Source organism: Alligator mississippiensis, chromosome 8, assembly GCF_030867095.1.
Source record: "Alligator mississippiensis isolate rAllMis1 chromosome 8, rAllMis1, whole genome shotgun sequence".
Taxonomy (NCBI): Eukaryota; Metazoa; Chordata; order Crocodylia; family Alligatoridae; genus Alligator; species Alligator mississippiensis.
Genome location: NC_081831.1, coordinates 42654126 through 42673039, shown reverse-complemented (window position 1 = coordinate 42673039; position 18914 = coordinate 42654126). Strand labels below are relative to the sequence as shown.

Genomic DNA, 18914 nt, shown 5'->3' with positions numbered 1-18914 from the left:
TATGTTCATCTATTCTATGGGAAGCCTAGCTGAAACTAATCATCAACCTTTGGTAACTATAGCAAAGAAAGGGTTATCAGACATGCCACCCAAATTACAAAAATTTTTCTTTCAACTGCAAATATATGATTTAGACATAAAGTACACACAAGGAAAACATCTACTTATTGCAGCTATGTTGTCCAGAGCATGACACAATGGTAAGTGACAGAATTCCAGACTCAGACATGGTACATTTTAATCTAATTAAAAGAGCGATTCTTGTCACAGATAAAATGTGTGCACTAATTGCAGAAGCACCTGCTCAAGATATCATATTGCAAAAAAATGATAACAGCTAAACCTGTGCAAAGTAGCTAGTATTTACTTTGGATTCAGATTTGGCCAATTCAGGGGACAGTGATTTGAATCACTATCCCAAATCAATTCAACTGAATCTGATTTGGAGATTCAGTTGCTGCCGAATCTTTGAAGCACACAGGCCCCATCCCCTGCCCACTCTCCCAGCCCTGCCCGCCCCAGCTCCCAGCTCTTTGGAAGAAAAAGCCTCCACTTACTGGTTGCTGCCAGGCAGGGGTATGATTCCCCACTGCCCTCCACTGCCCCACCCTACATGGGGGGCTCTGCCATGAGCCCCCCTACCCCTGCTCACTCTCCCAGCTCCCGCCATGGCTGCCCCTGCCTGCCTTAACTCCCTGCCCTTAAAGGAGAAAAAAAAACAACCCAAAAAAAGCCCTAACTCACTGGCTCCTGCCTGGCAGGGGTGATCCCCACTTCCCCACGCTGCATGGGGGGCTCTGCACAAGTCCCCAGAAGCCCAGAGACTGCTGCAGCAGCTAGTGAGCCCAGGGGTGGTTTTTTGTTTTTAAAGGGACAGAGCCTGGGTGGGCAGGGCAGCCATGAGGGGTCTGGGGGAGTAGGAGGGGGTTGGGAGGGGGGCCCGTGCAGAACTGCCCATGCTGCATGGGGCAGTGGGGATTGCCCCCCCACTGGGCAGCACCCAGTGATTAAGGGCTTTTTTTTTTTTTTAAAGGGCTGGGAGCTGGGGCCAGGCAGGGCTGGGACAGTAGAGAGAGGATGGGGCCTGGCAGGTGTCCCCACCCTCCATGGTCCCCTTCCCCACCTCTTACCAGCTCAGAGCCCGGGTCTAGCTTGCTGCTGCAACAAGCAGGGATTGCCTGATCACTGAAGCTCTCCGAATCGATTTGGAGAGCTTTGAATCGATTCAGACTTTTTAAATTGGCCCCCTGATTCAATTCAGATTTGGAGATTTGGCCACTGAATCAAGCCAAATCTCCTCCAAATCAAATCAGCACCCAAAGCTTTGCACAGCCCAAAGTTTTGCACAGCCATTTGTGCTGGTTGGCCTGGAAAACATATTCCTAGCCCCTACTCTCCATTCAAGAAAGAGCTGTCAGTACTGGATGGCATTTTGTTCAAAGACTCACAACTTGTTGTTCCAGCAGTACTAAAGAAAAACATGTTAAACAGAATACATGAGGGACAGAGACATCTAGGCATTAAAAAATACAAAAGGAATGCAAGGGGTGCTCTATATTGGCCCAACATAAATAATAACATAGATGTTGTTGTAAAGCCTTGTACAACGTGCCTAAAGTATATATTAGTGCAAAGAAAAGAGCCCATGATGATCATGGAAGAGCCTATAGCCCTGTGGTATCAAGTGGGCATTGACTTATTCATACATGCAGGAAAAAAAATATGCATCAATGCTGGATTATTATTCTCAGTATCCTGAAATTGCATTGCTTCAAAGCAAAACAGAAAACCATGCCATAACTCACATCAAATCAATTTTTGCTAGACACGGGATTTCACAAATTGTGAGAACAGACAATGGGCCTCAGTTCAACAGTCTTGAGTTTAAAGAGTTTGCAAACAAATATGGATTCCATCATAACACTTCAATCCTAAATACCCACAATCCAATGGTCTGGTGGAAAATGGAGTACAAATAGTGAAAAAATTGTTGAAAAAAGCTACATAGTCGCACACCAATGTTTACGTCACTCGTAAATTACAGGGCAACACCCATGAATCATGCATTGTCCCCACCAGAATTGCTTTTTAACAGGAAACTCAAAACCAGGTTGCCAAATCTTGTGGATGGTGCTCCAAGTGAAAAGCAAAACATGAAAACATTTAAAAAATTTGACAAACTGAAACAAAAATGGTACTATGACAGGGGTTCCAGGGAGTTACAACAACTGCACAACAAAGATATGGTGCTTACTTCAGATGGATGAATGTGGAAACAAAAAGCATTAGTTTCCTACCAAGTAGCTCCCAGATCCTATAAAGTAGTCACACTGGAAGGATAGATGTTAAGAAGGAACACGTGACATTCATAGCTTGTAAAGTGGGGAAAACAAAGCAGCATCACAAGATTCACTAAAGGAAACAAAGTTGACAATGAAAGTGTGAGTGGGTGTCCCAAATCAAGTCAGAAAGACAGCACACTTTGGCAGAGGCTTCCCCCTGCCCCTGAGTTTTTCTCTCCTGCCATGACTTTGATGGGAGTTAAAGTTAGTGCTCGCAAGTGGGTGGCCTCTGATTTTTAACTAAAGCCCAGAGTGACGCTCACTCTTTCCTTAATGCTACTACAGCTGGGGAAGCTGGCAAACTACCTCCCCCAGGTCCAACACCCTTATGCATTGAAACAAGTTTCTGGGAAGCCTGAGGTCCTTAACCCAGCACTCAGTGATTCCTTCCTCCCCCCTCTGCTCTCTCTCAGAAAGCAGAGATAAACAAACAGCAAATCAAATCGCTACTTGGCCAGCTACAGGCTTTTTAATTCACTCCTTCTGTCCACCTGGAAAGATCCCGCTTCCAGCCTGGTCAGGTAATGTAGTCAATCCACAAATATTCATTCCTGATGTCTAGCAACAAAGTCTCTAACTAAGCAGGAGTACCTGGTCCTGCAGAGTTTCCAGTGAGGCTCACTCCCAGTGTAACAGGCCACCTGGCTTCGGTTTTCCTTCATGCATGCTGCCTGCGTCACTCCCGTGCCTCCACACAAGAAACTGGCTCCATCGCTGCAACTGTCTCTTGGCTCCTTTCCCCTTCTGGGAAAATTACTAATCAAGTCTAGCTCCTCTTAGAGGGGCTCATTAATTGACACTTGAACGCTCCCGGCACCAGCAAAATGACATCATCTCACCGGCCAGTCCCGCAGCGTCTCATAAGTTTCCCTTTACTCTCTTCACTCGTCCATAACAGGGCCACCGGCTCCCTGTTACAGAAAGCAACAACAAGTGACAGAGGAGATTGAAAATGACACAGAAGTAGAGACATCTGAACAAGGAAACCAAACAAGAACTGAACCAAGAAGGATTGAGAATGCAGAGAAACTGGGAAGATCACTTAGAGCTAAAAAGCCAACACAAAGAGACCTGTTAAAATGTGCTTTAATAGTGGGTTGAACCAAACTTGCAATGTTAGTATTACATGGGGATGTGTTACATGTAAAGGGGGAAGATGTGTGGATGGATTGTTATGTATAAGGTGTTACATTGCCCCTGGGATTGCAGGAGTGAACAGCAGATCAGTAGGCTAACAAGGCTCTCTGAATAAATGAGCTTTATCATTTTAAAAGTTTAATTCCTTGGTCTTTTGCGAATAACACTGTTGGCTACAAATGTCCAACTCAGGATCCTTAAAATTCTGGTTTATTAGGCAGACTGAAACACGGTAATGAAGTCAAATCATAAACCTTGGGGCTGGTCTCCACACACACCCACACCCCCACAGTAGCAAGTTACAAGAGTCGGGTATACCTACCCCACAGGCGCTGGAGTCTGCTGTCAATGGCCAGTTGAGGTGTCTTCCAGCGTGGTGCTTTCCTCCAGAAGGGGGCTGCCGGCTGGTCCTTCTGGCTGGACAGGTCAGGTGCTGGTCAAGTTGGAGATCAAGAGGGTGCCCCTGAGGGTCACTTTTCACTGCTTTTTATCTGTCCTTGGCAGACTTTGGTGACTCCCCAGTTTTCAGGTTTGCCCAATCCAGGGGTCTTTGACCCTCGTGGGACTTCCCCCTCGGTGGCTACTGGATGGCATCTGTCAGCCCCAAGGGTTGTCCACATGTACATGCTGGTTTGGGAGTCCGTTGATGAATTTTGAATAGGGCTCTGGGAGCGGTTGATCTGGAGATATTGAACCCCAAAAGTTGGTCCCCCGCGTTGATTAATTCAGACCAGGGCTTCTAGCCCTTGAACAGTGATGTTTAGAGAATTCCCGGTTGCTACATTGTCTTCTATTGATTTCTTCCGTTGGTTGATCTGCGGTTTCCCTAGTTGTTAATTGCTGCCTGCTACAGTGTTATGCATTCAATCACTGATTCACTCACTCTTTCAGGGGCCCGCCTGATACAGGGAAGGGCAGTTTGATTCCTGCCCTTGTTAACATTGTGAAAGTGTATAACTTACTTCTGAAACTAAAAAAGGGTGTAGGTTCTAAAACTAAAACACATTTAGTTAAAAGGTGAAGAGTATAAAATATAAGCTACAAATGCCATGGCACACAAATAGATAAAAATACCAAAATACAAGGGGAGATACAAAATAAACGCATACAAATTTTAAAACACAATTCCTTATCTTATAGTGAAAGAAAGAGGAAGGGAGAAAAGGTAGAAGAGGAAAAACGTATCCAAAGAGGGGGAAAGCAAATGCAGGTAAGAGGAAAACGGAGCTTTCTGCTACAACACAAGTGGCTCCACAACCTTATTGGTTCATGCATGCCAGTCTCTAAAAACAAACAAACAAACAAACATGAAATCAGTGCATAGGACATCAAGCTTACATATCACCAACGGTGCATGTACCACAGTTTGGGAGTCCCTGCTTCATGTGCTAGGACTGGTAGCTGTGAAATGCACACACCAAAGAGGCACGTGCGTCAAGAAATCTGAAGTCTAAAAGTATAACAGACTGTCAGGCTTAAATATTGAACTCGGTGCAGAACTGAGGCAATACTCATCAAGATTTTTCAATTTACTAGAATGTACATAAAGATTTTAATTGGCTGCTGACTTTGTTAAATATTTGCCAATTGCCTTTTTAAAGTATATAGATTATATACAATTATAAGCGTCTTTCAACATGTCTTGTTTCTAACCTCCTTCATCTTTCTATAAAGGATAAAGTTATTTCTTTATCCTTTGTTTACATTGCTTCTCTTGCTCAGCCTGTTCAAGATGATGTTTTTGTTCTGTGACATGCTCATTTTTTCCAGTTCCTTACTAATCACTTCTACATATCTTTTAAAGAAAAATGTAAATAACTGGTAAGTACCCATGATGAAAACTCAGAGAGAGAAGAGCTGGACCATCTGAAACTTGCTCTCTCTCTCGAAACTCATGATCAATAAGCTGCCTGCTGTCGTGGGAGAAAACTCCCTGGAGTTCGTTGTTTAGCTGCATAGGAACCAGACAACACGGGTAAAGAATTAACTGCAGTTTATTTGCTCGAGCAATGACCATTAAGCCAGCAAAGAGGCAAAATGGCCCCCCCTAAAGGGTGGGGTGTTCTTTTATACTTTTTACAACAAGGCAAGACTACAGGGTTAATAAAAAGCAATACTTGGGCGGTGCTTCACAGATCTTCATAACAGCATAGTTCTATTAAGCTGAACTAGCACTTTCTAAAAGCTAAAAGTTAAGTAACAGTAACATTATGATATGTTAGCAAAAACTTGCACAGTAGTAGATATTTCTTAAGGACACGATTACTGTACTTAGAACAATGGCTTCTTTGTCTTATCTTGTTCCTTGCTGTAGCTGATTTTACAGCACACAGACACAGATTCACTTGCTGCATTTTACTCAGAAAATGGTTAACACAGTTAAATGATTCCTTAACATAAGCAAAGGCTTAGCTATCATTCTGCCTTGTGGTCAGCAATATTGCTAGGCCACAGGTCATGCCTTGTATTCAGCTGTAAAGCTAATACTTCTTAATAATCTAAATTATTGTTAACCTAACAGTATGCTATCAGAAAACTATTTTATTTCAGGGTAATAACAAAGATGCCTACCACAGTCCCCCCCCTTTGTTCCAAATTTCTAGAGGAATTTTTGGAACATACTTTTAGGTATTTAAATTCTTGTGGGGTTAGGTTTTGATGATTGTTGTTGGATATTTGTACAAACTGACCATACATTTTTACTTGCCTTTGCATAAACTGTTGTACTAGAGAGCATAAACACTGAAAACAGCACAACAGGCAGATTACAGTTATAACAATTCTGATTAAGCTTAATATAAAAGGTCTAAGCTATCCTGTAAGGGAAGAGAACTAGTTAGTAAGCTAGCTAAGAAATGCATCTTTGAGGATTTTAGCTACATTTTCGGCTTTTTGGGTATGTACAGCTGTATCATTGAAGTGGGTTTGAACTATGGTAAAAGAACTGTTAACCCATACACAACATTCTGGTTTGATGACTGTGCATGCACTTCTTTTTGGGCGGCGTGGAGAAAATCGAAGGCTATACAGTTTTGAATTATTATTTGTCAGAGTTCTTCTTGGGTGTCAGCTAAAGCAGTAATGGCCTTCGAGAGTTCTTTGTGACCTTCACTGAATTCGTGAGCCATGATTTCTATCACAGCTTGGAGGCGTAATGTAAATCTTTCAAGACACACAGTGTCTATTCCCGGGAACATACTTGCAAGGGAACACCTGAGTAATACTTCTTTGGTAAGTGGAGTTTTTTTATATTTGTTTACTATATCATGGCTTTTTTGCAAATCCCTCTTGTTTTGCCACCTGCCCCATGGAAGGTGTGTGGCAAAGGACGTAGAGGGTTTTAGTATTGCCAGATAGCAGATACCTTTTCCTTTGGCAGAGATTTTATGGTAGGCATGGGAGTCATAGACCCAGTATTGTTCTTTTAAAGCAGTGAGGTTTGAATACTTAGGAGGTATTTGGCTACCATTTCTTAGTTCTAGTACTCCTCGTTTACCTTTTGATTTAAAGGAAGGATTTGCAGTTTCATTGAAGAAGCGTTGTCCCCAGGAGGTATTAGTGTATAAACAATACTACAAGGTATTATTTAAAGAGGAGATGAGGGTGCAGATAGGATTAGTGCTCTTGGTTAAATTTTTGCCACTGTAGAAATCATTGTAAGAGCTGCAATAGGTAGGGGTTGCTGTATTATTATTACGCCAGTCTCCTCTAATTAAACTAGTAAAATAGTGGTGATATATGCTGGTGCCTAAATTGATGCAGTTTGATACTGAGCAGTTTACATAAAAACACTAATCTTTAACAACAGGCTTTACTAAAAGGAACTCTTGCTGATTTTGGTCTCAAGCTTGGTTATTAGAGGGGTTTAAAAGTGACTCGATGGGGCCTCAGGGGATGGGAGTCATGGGAATTCCTCCTTGGGTGTGGAGAGGAAAATGACTGCACACCCAACAGTTATTTTGGTTTTCTGTTTTAGCGGCTCTCTCAACGTATTGGAGGTACATATTGTTATTAGAGATATGGGCAACAGTAGGTTTAAGAGTAGTCTTAGCCTGAGGAGACTCTGCAAATTGTTTGAAAACTGGGTGGCTAGGCTTTACACAATATTCTGTTCTATAAGTAAATACTCGGACTTCTGCTGAACTACAGCAATGTGAGGGAGGATACTAGTGGGCAATGTTGACCTTTCTGTCTATTTTAGAGAGTTTGATTGAATTGCTTATCTAGACAGGAAAACTGCAGGTGCCAGGATTAGCACATCTGCAGCAACTGGTAGCTATAGTTGACCTCTGTAAAAGACTTATTTTTCTAGCAAAGAGAAAGATTAGAAATAACATAGTTATAAAAGCCATATTATAACAAAAATCAGCACAAACAGTATAAACAACCCTGCAGCTCCAATAACTGTTTTTCTGGGGCATGTTACAGTCTCAAAGTACTTGGATTTGGCTGATCTAAAAGTGTCTAAAGCATGCAGTACTTGGAGTTTGGTGTTCTTTGGGCTGGGCAGGACTCTAAAAGGGTGATAGTTTATTAGTGGACTTTGGTTAGTTTGATTTTTATATTATTTAATGGGCTGCAGGTCCAGGAGGTGTTTGTTTTTATTTTTTCGTCTGCTTCTGGCTCACCCTTGTCGCGGTCAGGTGGGCGTGCGGTGCTCCCGCGAAGTCCGCAGTCATCTTCTTCTGGCTTCCCCTTTTCCAGGTCAGGGAAGCTTGTGTTGGAGTTGATCCTGAGCTTTGATGAAATTTCTGTCTTCTTTGTACGAGTATAATGAATCTAGTTGTTCTTTTCTGCTACTTTTACGGCGGTGTGGCAGGTGAGGAGGACTTGATACGGTCCTTGCCACTTGGGTTCAAGGGGAGACCATTTTCAAGTTTTCACATATACCCAGTCTCCAGGCTGGATGCGATGTGCTGGGACATTGGCAGGTAAAGGTTGGCTTAAAGCAGCATACCTGTGGAGAGATTTTAACTGAGACTGTAGAGATAAAATATAAGAGGCGAGTCCTTTATCGCCTAAAAGAGAGGAGGTGTGAGCTGATAATAAGGGGGAATGTTGGGGAACAGAGTGTCTAAACAGTAGCTCGTAAGGGCTGAGCTTTAGTTTTCTCCTGGGGGTGGTTTTGATGGACATAAGAGCCAGTGGGAGAGCTTTAGTTTATTTTAACCCGCTCTCAGCACATAGCTTTCCAATTTTTTGTTTCAGGGTCTGATTTATTCTCTCTACTTGTCCTGAGCTTTCTGGGTGCCAAGGTGTATGGAATTTTAATTTTATTCTTAGGCAGCGGGTCAGTGTTTATTTATGTCAGCAGTAAAATGTGATTCTTGATCGTTTTCAATGATACGTGGAGGACTAAACCTGGGTATAATTTTGTTAAGAAGTATTTTTACTACTTGTTGTGCTATAGTTCTTCTGGTGGGGAAGGCTTCTACCCACCCCATGAGTTGGTCAACAATTACTAGGAGGTTTTTGTACCCATTGTCTTTAGGCATATCTGCAAAATCTATTTGTAGTTTTTTAAAAGGAGTATAAGCCTAGGGGCAGGCTCCAGGGGGTTCTGATTTTTCCCCTTTGATATTAAACTTTTTGCATATACTGCAGTGTTCTAAAAGCTTTTTTTGCTTTCTGGTAGACTCTGGGTGCGTAGAACAGCCTATTAGTGATAGCAGCAAGTTTTTTACAACCTAAATGCTTGCTTTGGTGAAGCTGTTGTAGATAAGGTTTAAGGGCTGCTTTAGGTAGTACTATTCTTTCGTCCGGCAATCGCCATATTTTATCCTTTTTAACTACTTTATTTCACGAAAGATCAGGTACAGAAAGTAAAAAAAAACATTAATCTCATTAAAGAGAAACTATTCCAGGACATTTAGAACTTCACACCGTGACAAACACTTTCGCAGTAATACACATCATGCCTAATATGCCATATAGCTCTCGAGAAACGAGCAGTTCTACTCTTCCCTGTTTCATAGTACACGTGCAAAAACTTTCGCATTTTACTCCGAGAAAAAACAAAAGCAGCCTGGTGAGGGCCCAGGGCACGGCCCAAGCTGGAAGCCACAGTTTGCTACTGTGCCCAACTGCTCAGGCAGTGGTTCAGCTTTAAGCACTTCAAATGGAGTTACTGCTGCATAACCCGTTTTTCTAACTCTGTTGACTATTTTTGAAGAGCCATTTATATAAAAATCAAGTTAGGGTTGTCTAAGGGTAAGTCACTGAGATCTGCCCTGGGTTTGTCTGAAAATGCTGTAACTTGAAGGCAATCGTGGGAGTCTGGTTCCCCGTCGCTGGGTAGAGGTAATAGAGTAGCCGGATTCAGGGTATTGCATTTCTCTATGACCAGGTTTGTGGCCATTAAAAGTGTGGTTTCCTAGTTGTTTATTCTTTGATGAGAAAAATGTTGAGTATTTTTCTGGAGGAGGAGGAGGGCTACTGCGTATGTACTCTTTAGGATAAGGGGGTATCCGCAGACTAATTCCTGGGCTTTCTCGACTATTGTTGCAGCTGCTGCCACTGCGCGAAGGCAACCTACTCCCCCCTTAGCCACTGGATCTAACTGTGCAGAGAAGTAAGCTGCCGGGCATTGGGTGGTGTCTAAGGGTTAGGTAAGTACCCCAGAGGCTACTCCTAGTCACTCATGGACAAAGAGCGTAAAAGGTTTTCGATAATCTGGTAGATCTAGAGCAGGGGCAGAAGTTAAAGCAGATTTTATATTACTGAAGCTGCGGGCAGCTTCATGATCCTAAAAGACTGTTTTTTCTGCATCTTTTGTGGTAAGCTGTGTAAGTGGTTTGGTTAACTCTTGTTAAGTTTTAACAGTGGATTTACAAAACTGAAGCTTGCTTGGTGACACCTTGTGGCCTTAGGCGGCTAGTGCAGTGAGTAAGACGATTGTGTCCTGGTTACATGCTTCTGATGAGGTTTTTATAGGGATTTGGCAGCTGAATTATCACTGCCAACATGCGAACATTGTACTGGACTTTCTTTTGTTTTTCTTTTTTTCTTCTCTTCCATTAAAAGTTTTAGTAGCAATGGCTAAGATTTCTGCCATGGATTTACTTTCAACACCCTCAGTGTCATGTTGGAGCTTCTTTCTAATATCTTCGCTAGCCTGACTTATGAATACAAGCCTTAACTCAGGCAAAGTGGCAGGTGCCTCGGGGTCCATGTTTCTATACTGGCGTATAGCTTTACAGAGTCTTTCAAAGTAGTCTGAAGGGTGTTCTTTTGAACCCTGAACAGTAGCTGTCACTTTGGACCAGTTTGTAGTTTTATTTCCTGCTTTTTTTAGTCCTTTTAAGATGCTGTCTCTTACCATTCATATTGAATTCTGTCCCCCTTCCTGGTTATAATTTTAATTTGGATTTTGCCTAGGCACGTCATTAGGCATGGAGTGGTTTTCATGGGGCTGATCTGCTAGACATTGGTCAGCATGGCGTAGTACTTGGGTTTTCTCGTCTGTAGTTAAGAGTCTTTCGAGAAGCTGCATGACATCTGACCAGGAGGGGTTATGAGTCATGAAAATGGTTTTGAAGCATCTTAGAACTACTTCGGGATCATCTCTGAGCCTGGGGGTGTTTTCTTGCCAGTTTAAGAGGTCTGTGGTGGAGAACGGAGCGTGTTTTCAGTGACTGATAACTTCTCCACCCTTGCCAGGCACAGGGTATTCTCTTAGCCAGAAGGCTAGGGGCAGGTACTCGTTGTTGGGTATGATTAGTTATGGGAGTCAGATCAGTGTTCGGGGAAGTTGAGTCTGGAGAGGGATGCCTTGATCCATCTACAGGCTCAGGACTTGGGTGGTCGCCGGGAGGCTGTCGGGGTGATGCCTCCCCATGATTTCCCGAGTCCCCTGCCGGCACAGGAATGAATGGATCAGGTGAGATTAATGGTGGGAGAGAGGGTCTGGGCATGGGTTTATAATTATTTTCTGAATATGAAGGTGGTGCGGAAGGTTTTGGACATTGAAGGGGAGCTAACAAATTTGGGAAAGGTACAGGGGTCGGGGTGACTAAAGGCTTACTAGCAACAGTGTCTTATAAATATCAATAATTCATTAGGCCGAGGCGGAGGCTTTCCAAGATCTTTCGTAAGGTAGCCAGGCGATTTGGGTTAAACGATCCATTTTCTGGCAATTGTCTTCCCAAATCTAACTGAGACGTATAAGACGTCTAATTAATTAAACAGAGTTCTGCCATACGAGACTTGGACAGTTCTGCCCGTCCCTCTAAATGTTTCTAATTCTTGATCATTTAATCAAGGGGTGAATATTCTAGGCCAGAACCCATGATTATATCCAAGTATAAGCAGCCTTATTTCCCTAAGTTCTACCTGCCTAGAAGCTGTTTTGTCCACATACAACAACCGGTGTTCTCGGACCCCACTGGCTTTCTCCGTGAGGAGAAGCGTCTTGAGTCCGAGACGCTAGTCATTGGCCGTTATAACAGCATTTCTACTTTATATTCGTGTCTTTCGCCTTTCGGCCAGGCTGCCGCTCTAACAGCTTTTAAAGTGGCAGACAGATACCCTCAAAGACTGCTTCCAGAGACCTCTAGAGGTAAAACCAGAAACCCAGAAAGTAGACAGAAACTAAAAACATACCTGACTTGAGGTACTCGCTGGTACCGTTCCTTTATCCGATTTGAGGATCCCGCCTTATTGGTCCTGAGGGGACCATCCTCCTCCTGAGACTGACCCAAATAGGTGAACTCACCTGGTGCGTGCTGGGGTGTCAGGGGGTGGAGGTCTCTAAAGGCGCCAAGCTAGACGGGTCCCATCTGGGGTGCCAAATTGTTGTCAGAGAAAACTCCCTGGAGTTCATTGTGTTGTCTGGTTCCTATGCAGCTAAACGGGTAAAGAATTAACTGTAGTTTATTTGCTCGAGCAACGACCATTAAGCCAGCAAAAAGGCAAAGTGGCCCCCCCTAAAGGGTGGGGTGTTCTTTTATACTTTTTACAACAAGGCAAGACTACAGGGTTAATAAAAAGCAATACTTGGGCGGTGCTTCACAGATCTTCATAACAGCATAGTTCTATTAAGCTGAACTAGCACTTTCTAAAAGCTAAAAGTTAAGCAACAGTAACATTATGATACGTTAGCAAAAACTTGCATAGTAGTAGATATTTCTTAAGGACATGATTACTGTACTTAGAACAATGGCTTCTTTGTCTTATCTTGTTCCTTGCTGTAGCTGATTTTACAGCACACAGACACAGATTCACTTGCTGCATTTTACTCAGAAAATGGTTAACACAGTTAAAATAATTCCTTAACATAAGCAAAGGCCTAGCTATCATTCTGCCTTGTGGTCAGCAATATTGCTAGGCCACAGGTCATGCCTTGTATTCAGCTATAAAGCTAATACTTCTTAATAATCTAAATTATTGTTAACCTAACAGTATGCTATCAGAAAACTATTTTATTTCAGGGTAATAACAAACATGCCCACCACACTGCCTCCAGGGGGAATCTCCACCTGCCTCTAGATGATACTTGTGAGTAAGCTACCAGAGATCTAACTAGATATATAGCTTGCAGTAACTCAGATGTGTGATCAAAGGCTACCCAGCCATGACAGTTTGCTCTATGGGATTTCTCTGATATTGCTCTACTCTGTACCCTATTCCAAACCTACTCCATGGAACCAATAAAGTTCTCCCTTGGGAGACTTATTGGTAGTGGGTTTGGATGATGTCTTGGGGCCCCCTTGGCTCAGCTGACTAATAGTTTCATAGTTGGTAGGGTCGGAAGGGACCTGAGCAGATCATCAAGTCCGACCCCTGCCATGGCAGGAAAGAATGCTAGGGTCAGACAACCCCGACAACGTGTCTATCTAGCCTCCTCTTAAAGACCCCCAGGGTAGAAGCGAGAACCACTTCCCTTGGAAGTTGGTTCCAGAGCCTAGCTGCCCTGACTGAAGTAGTGCCTCCTGATATCCAGCCTGAATCTGCTCTCTGTCAGCTTATGGCCATTGTTTCTTGTTACTCCCAGTACTGCTCGGGGGAACGGGAACTCTCCCATTGCCTGCTGGTCTCCCTTGGCCAGTTTATAGAGGGCCACCAGATCCTCTCTCAGCCTCCTCTTGTGGAGGCTGAACAGGTTCAGATCCCATAGCCTATCCTCATAGGACCTGCCCTGCTGCTCCCCGATCATGCGAGTGGCCTTCCTCTGGACCCTCTCAATGTTGTCCACATCCCTCCTGAAGTGCGGCACCCAGAACTGGACACAGTACTCCAACTGGGGCCTGACCAAGGTTGCAGGGAGGATCACCTCCTTGGACCTGCTCATGATGCATCTGTGGTGCAGTTAGCTTTACTGACTGCATCCCCACATTGGCAGCCCGTGTTCATCTTGGAGTCAATAATGACTCCAAGATCCTTTTCTGCCCTGTGCTGGCGAGAGGGGAGTTCCCCAGCCTGTAGGTGTGCTGTTGGTTCTTCCTCCCCAGGTGCAGTACCTTGCACTTGTCAGTGTTAAAACCCATCCTATTCTCATCCGCCCACCCCTGTAACCTGTCCAGATCTGATTGCACCTCCCCCCCACATCTTAGTGTCATCTGCAAATTTGAACAAGGTGCTATTCACCCCCTCATCCAAGTCGCTGATGAAGGTGTTGAACAGGGCAGGCCTGAGGACCAAGCCCTGTGGAACCCCACTGCCCACATTCTTCCAGGTAGAAAAAGACTCATCCACCACCACTCTTTGGGTATGGCCCTCCAGCCAATTGGCGACCCATCTGATGGTGTAGTGATCAACACCACAGTCGCCTAATTTTTTAATGAGAATGGGATGAGAGACAGTGCCAAAGGCTTTTCTGAAGTCCAGAAAGATTACATCCACCGTGTCACCTGCATCCAAGGATTTAGTGACCTGGTCATAGAAGGCCACCAGGTTGGTCTGACAGGACCTGCCTCTGATGAACCCATGTTGGTTGCCCCTAAACATACATTCCCCTGCTGGTCCCTCACAGATGTGCTCCTGGATAATTTTCTCAAAGAGCTTCCCCAGGACTGAGGTAAGACTAACAGGTGTATAGTTTCCTGGGTCCCCCCCTTTTTGAAAGTGGAGACCACACTGACCCTCTTCCAGTCCGCTGGCACCTTGCCAGAGCACCACAAGTGCTCATAAAGCTGTGCCAGGGGGCACACAATGGCCCCTAGTAATTCTCTTAGCATTCTGGGGTGGAGATTGTCAGGACCTGCTGATTTGGATGTGTCCAATCCCACCAGGAGGTCCTTGACTAGGTCCACTCTGACCCTGAGCCTGGTTGCACCTCTCCTGGGGCCATCAGGGATCATGATGGGAGAGATGACCTGGTCCCTGCTCAGAAACATGGAGGCAAAGAAGTTGTTAAATAAGTTAGCTTTGTCCTCAGGTGTGACCACCAGACTTCCTAGTGTGTCCTGCAGAGGCCCTGTGTTACTTGGAACCTTCTTTTTTTAAATACATAGTGAGTAAAAAAGATTTCTTGTTGTCCTTGATCCGGGTTGCTAGTCCCAGTTCCATCTTCGCCTTACCCTTCCTAACAGCCCCCCTACAAACCTGAGCAACGGCTGTATAGTCCTCCATGGTGATGGCCCCTCCCTTCCATTGGGTGTATGCGTCCTTTTTAGCCTTGAGACATTCCTGGATGCTTTTTGTTAGCCAAGGGGGCTTTTGAGCACTCTTGCTCCCTTTGACCCTTGTTGGGATTGCCACCCTTTGAGCTTGGAGGATCATCTCCTTAAGGAACGACCACTCTTCTTGGACTCCCAACTTCCCTCCCCTCCGGGACCTCAGCCTCTCCTCGATTAATCTCCTTACCTCATTGAAATCCGCCCTCCTGAAGTCCAGGGTTACTGTCTTGCTGCAGGCCTTTGCCGCCCTGCGCTGGATGGTGAATTCAGTGCTGGATGGTGAATTGACTAAGGGAGACCACTATTTGTGCTTCAGTCTGAAGGAAGCCCCCAAGTTCTTGAAGTGGGCTGAGTACCCTTGAGGGCTGCTAGGTCTGTGTTTCCCAGGGGGCACAGTGCCAGGATCAGTGCAGACCCTGGGTGGTGGCAGCACTCCCCCCAGGCTAGCGGGTATGCTCCAGGAAGGGGGTTGGCTAGACATGAGGCACCCCCAGGGAGGCACTTGGAACCTAGAAGGTGGTCGGGAGCAGTGAAGTGGGTGACTCAGTGCAGGAGCACCTCCTACTGGCCCACCACAGGGTCCACCCTGCCTCAGGTCCCACCACTGGAGGGGGCTCCAGGCTTTCTTCTTGCATCCCCCTGGGACCCTAGGCTTTGAGCAAATTAGCCATTGTAAAGGAAAAGCTGGGAAATGAAGCATTGGCAAGTAAGGCCAAGCAACAGAGCAATGGAATATCTGATGATGAGTGCTGTAGGCAGAGTGATCCTCACTGCTAAGTTTCCTTCATAAAGTCATGGAGAAAGGGGCAGTGATCTGGCCACAATCCCCACTCTTGCGGCTCCTGTGGCCATATGGGATGTTTACTAGGGCTGTGAGAAGCTTTGGTCCCTGATTCTATTCAGCTGAGATTTGGCCCCATTCAGCAGCTGAATCTCTGAATCCAAATCAAATCAGAGAAGCCTTTAATCTTTTAAAATCAAATCAGAACTCTCTGAATCGATTCAGAAAGGTTCAGAGATTTGGACATAGACACAGCTTTAAATGTTTTTTCTACATACCTCTAGGTAGCAGGCAGCTTGTGAAAGCTGCAATGTTGGGGTGAATGGAGCATCCCACAGGAGCACAGGGGGCTCCCCAGCATGCTCAGCAGTAGACCAGCACTTCTGGTCCAATTCCAGGTCCACAGGGGAGCATGCTGGGAGGCCCACCTGTGCCCCTCCTGGCTTGGTGACTGGTGCCTCCTGGGTCTGGGGAGGGCACCCAGGGTCCCCCAGGGGCCGGTCACTGAGCTGGGGGAGGCGGGAGGCCCCCCCAGCATGCTCCCTGGTGGACCCAGAAGTGGACCAGAACTACTTCTGGTCCACTTCTGGATTTGCTGCCAAGCATGCAGGGGGCCCCTCCACGCTCCTGTGCGATACTCCATCTGCCTCAGCATGATAGTGTTCACAAACCACGTTGGTATCTTGAGATATGTAGAAAAAACATTTAAAGCTGTGTCATTGAATCTTCAGATTCGGATTCAGCCGAATCAAATCAGGGACAGTGATGTGAATCAACAAATCGAATCACTGTCCCCGATTCAGGCCAAATCTGAATCAAATAGGACCCACTTCACACACCCCTGATGTTTACCCAACCCTGACTTCAAATTCTGCAGTGCTAGTGACTGCATTTTATTTTGGCTGCGCCCTAGCACACTTGTTCATGATATCAGCTTTATCTTGCTAAACATGTTCCCATTTTGTTTTGTTTTTTACTTTCATAATGTACCATGACTAATGAAGTACATGAACGTTATTTACCACATAATGGCTTATTATGCTATAACTAATAAAAGTTGTTAAGACATGCTAAGAGGCATGTCATAACAATTTTACCCTTCTGTCCTTGAAGTAGCACTTTATGCCAGAAGGCGTTTTTGGATATGATTTGGTATTTTGGTTGGTTGATTTTGTTGGGTTGTGCTGGGTTGCTTTTTTTTTTTTTTTGGGAGGGGGGGAAGGGAGAAGGGAGGAGAAGTTGTTGGCGGCTTTGCTTGAAAGACACACAGTTTTTGGTGTTTTTGAGTTCAATAAGCAGTGGTCCCTGCCTCCTCTGCAAAACCTTCTACTTCTCTGGGCGCTGGTTGCACAGGGAACTGCTGGTTGGGATGGGAAATCTATTCTTGCAAAGGTCTGCAAGAGCCTGCCTTCCTCCCCCTCACAAGTCTGGCTTAGTATTGGGGGTCTGTACCACAGGCCTCTGTAGCAGGGTGGGGTCCCTAGGAGTGGCCGTGTTACCCCTAGGCTCCTTAACCATGCCATTCTTGCCTTACAGGCACCCTCCACTTTCCTGCCATGTCTTGTTGGTGTAATTGATATAGGGAGGCTGCCCTTGATCTTTGGGTTTGAACATGATCTGGCTAGATCTTACTGAACCCTGTGGTTCATAGGCCCCTTGACATACCACGTTATGGTGTATGGTGCCTGAGTCTCTTAGGCTTATGGACTATATGCATGGGCTCCAATCATCCCTTTACCATGCCCCAAGCCTCACAGATGGTACTGGGACTGTTTTGCCTAGGCTTCATTATAATTCAGCCCCTTGTCCTCACTGGGCTCTCTGCAGCACTTGTCTCTGTGCTCCTCGGCTCCAGGGTCCATGCCCCCAAATGCTGTGCCCTCTCTGGCGCCAGGGTCTCCATGCTGCAGTGGGCCCCCAGTGAGGCCTCCTCCTTCCCCAAATAGCCTCACCCAAACCACCAGTGTTATCAGACAGCAAACAAGCAACAGCAATCAAACAGAAGCCCTTGGGCTATAACATAACAAAATGCAAGGCATGCTGTGCCCCCTTAAAAAAAACAAAACTCCTTCTCTAATACTGGGTGCTTGTAGGCGAGGGTACCTTATGGGCTCCTGGTGTCCCATTAGCCCTAAGGGTAATGGCTGTAATCCAATGGCTGTAGTATCTCTGAGCCCTTTCTCCCTTTGGCTGCTGGCAAGAAACTGAACTGCCTGGTCCCAGCCCTAGGGTTTATATAGGCCTCAGGCCCTGCCTCTTTCAGCCAGCTGACCAGGCACAGGTGCAGCCAATTCCCTCATTAGCCAGTTGTCATGGCAACCTGCACCTGGACTCTTATCTGGCTCTGTGTTCCCTTCCCCAGGTGTGGAGCCTGTGCCCCGCTCCGCCTGGTCTATCGGGGTGTTGCCCCTCCCCTCAACTCACCTGCCACAACTTGGATGTAAATATACACCTTAAGAAGGGTCTACAGTGGAGATCTTTATCCTAGGTGGGGCCTCCCAATAGACGGTGTTACTCACGGTCATCTGACACGGTGGTCCACAGGGCTCCGCCTCCCCTACACCCTGTCCAGGCGCCAACCACTGGGTGATGCATTCAAGATGTTTCCAGGCCTCATATGACAGCCTCAGACCGGTTCTCCAGTTCCCAGTCATTCTCCCTCCTTCTGGGAGCAATTTCTCCTTTCTCTTCTTTTACAAGAAATACTCCTCTGAGTTAGGAGGAGCTGCAGGGTGATTCCCCTGATTCCAGCTCCCTCTTGGAGCCTCTGCTGTCTCCCCTCTCCTACCAACAGCAGAGCACTCCCCTGCCTCCTGAGCGTCAGCCGCTTCAGGAGACTGAGAGAGTGCCTCAGCTTGCACTCTCTGTCTGCCTTCTGCTCTGCCTCCCGTAGAAGGCTTACAGCTCTCTGCTAAGCTGCCTGCTTGAGACCCGCAGGCTGGGTCCTCTCCTCTCCTCTCCAGCACGAACAGCCCGCCCATACACTCACACACACTCCCTCCCTCCCTCCCTCCTGCTGGCGTTTTTAAACTTTCCCGC

General features: G+C 45.7%; 1 long non-coding RNA gene across 1 annotated transcript; it reads right to left on the bottom strand.

Annotated features, from left to right (window-relative positions):
• Nucleotides 1-5457: 5457 nt before the first annotated feature.
• On the bottom strand, nt 5458-18832 carry LOC102561394 (uncharacterized). Its single transcript, XR_009463945.1, has 2 exons — nt 18395-18832; nt 5458-8436 (listed from the first exon to the last, which is right to left on the bottom strand). It is a non-coding gene; the product is annotated as an uncharacterized LOC102561394 (long non-coding RNA).
• Nucleotides 18833-18914: the final 82 nt, after the last annotated feature.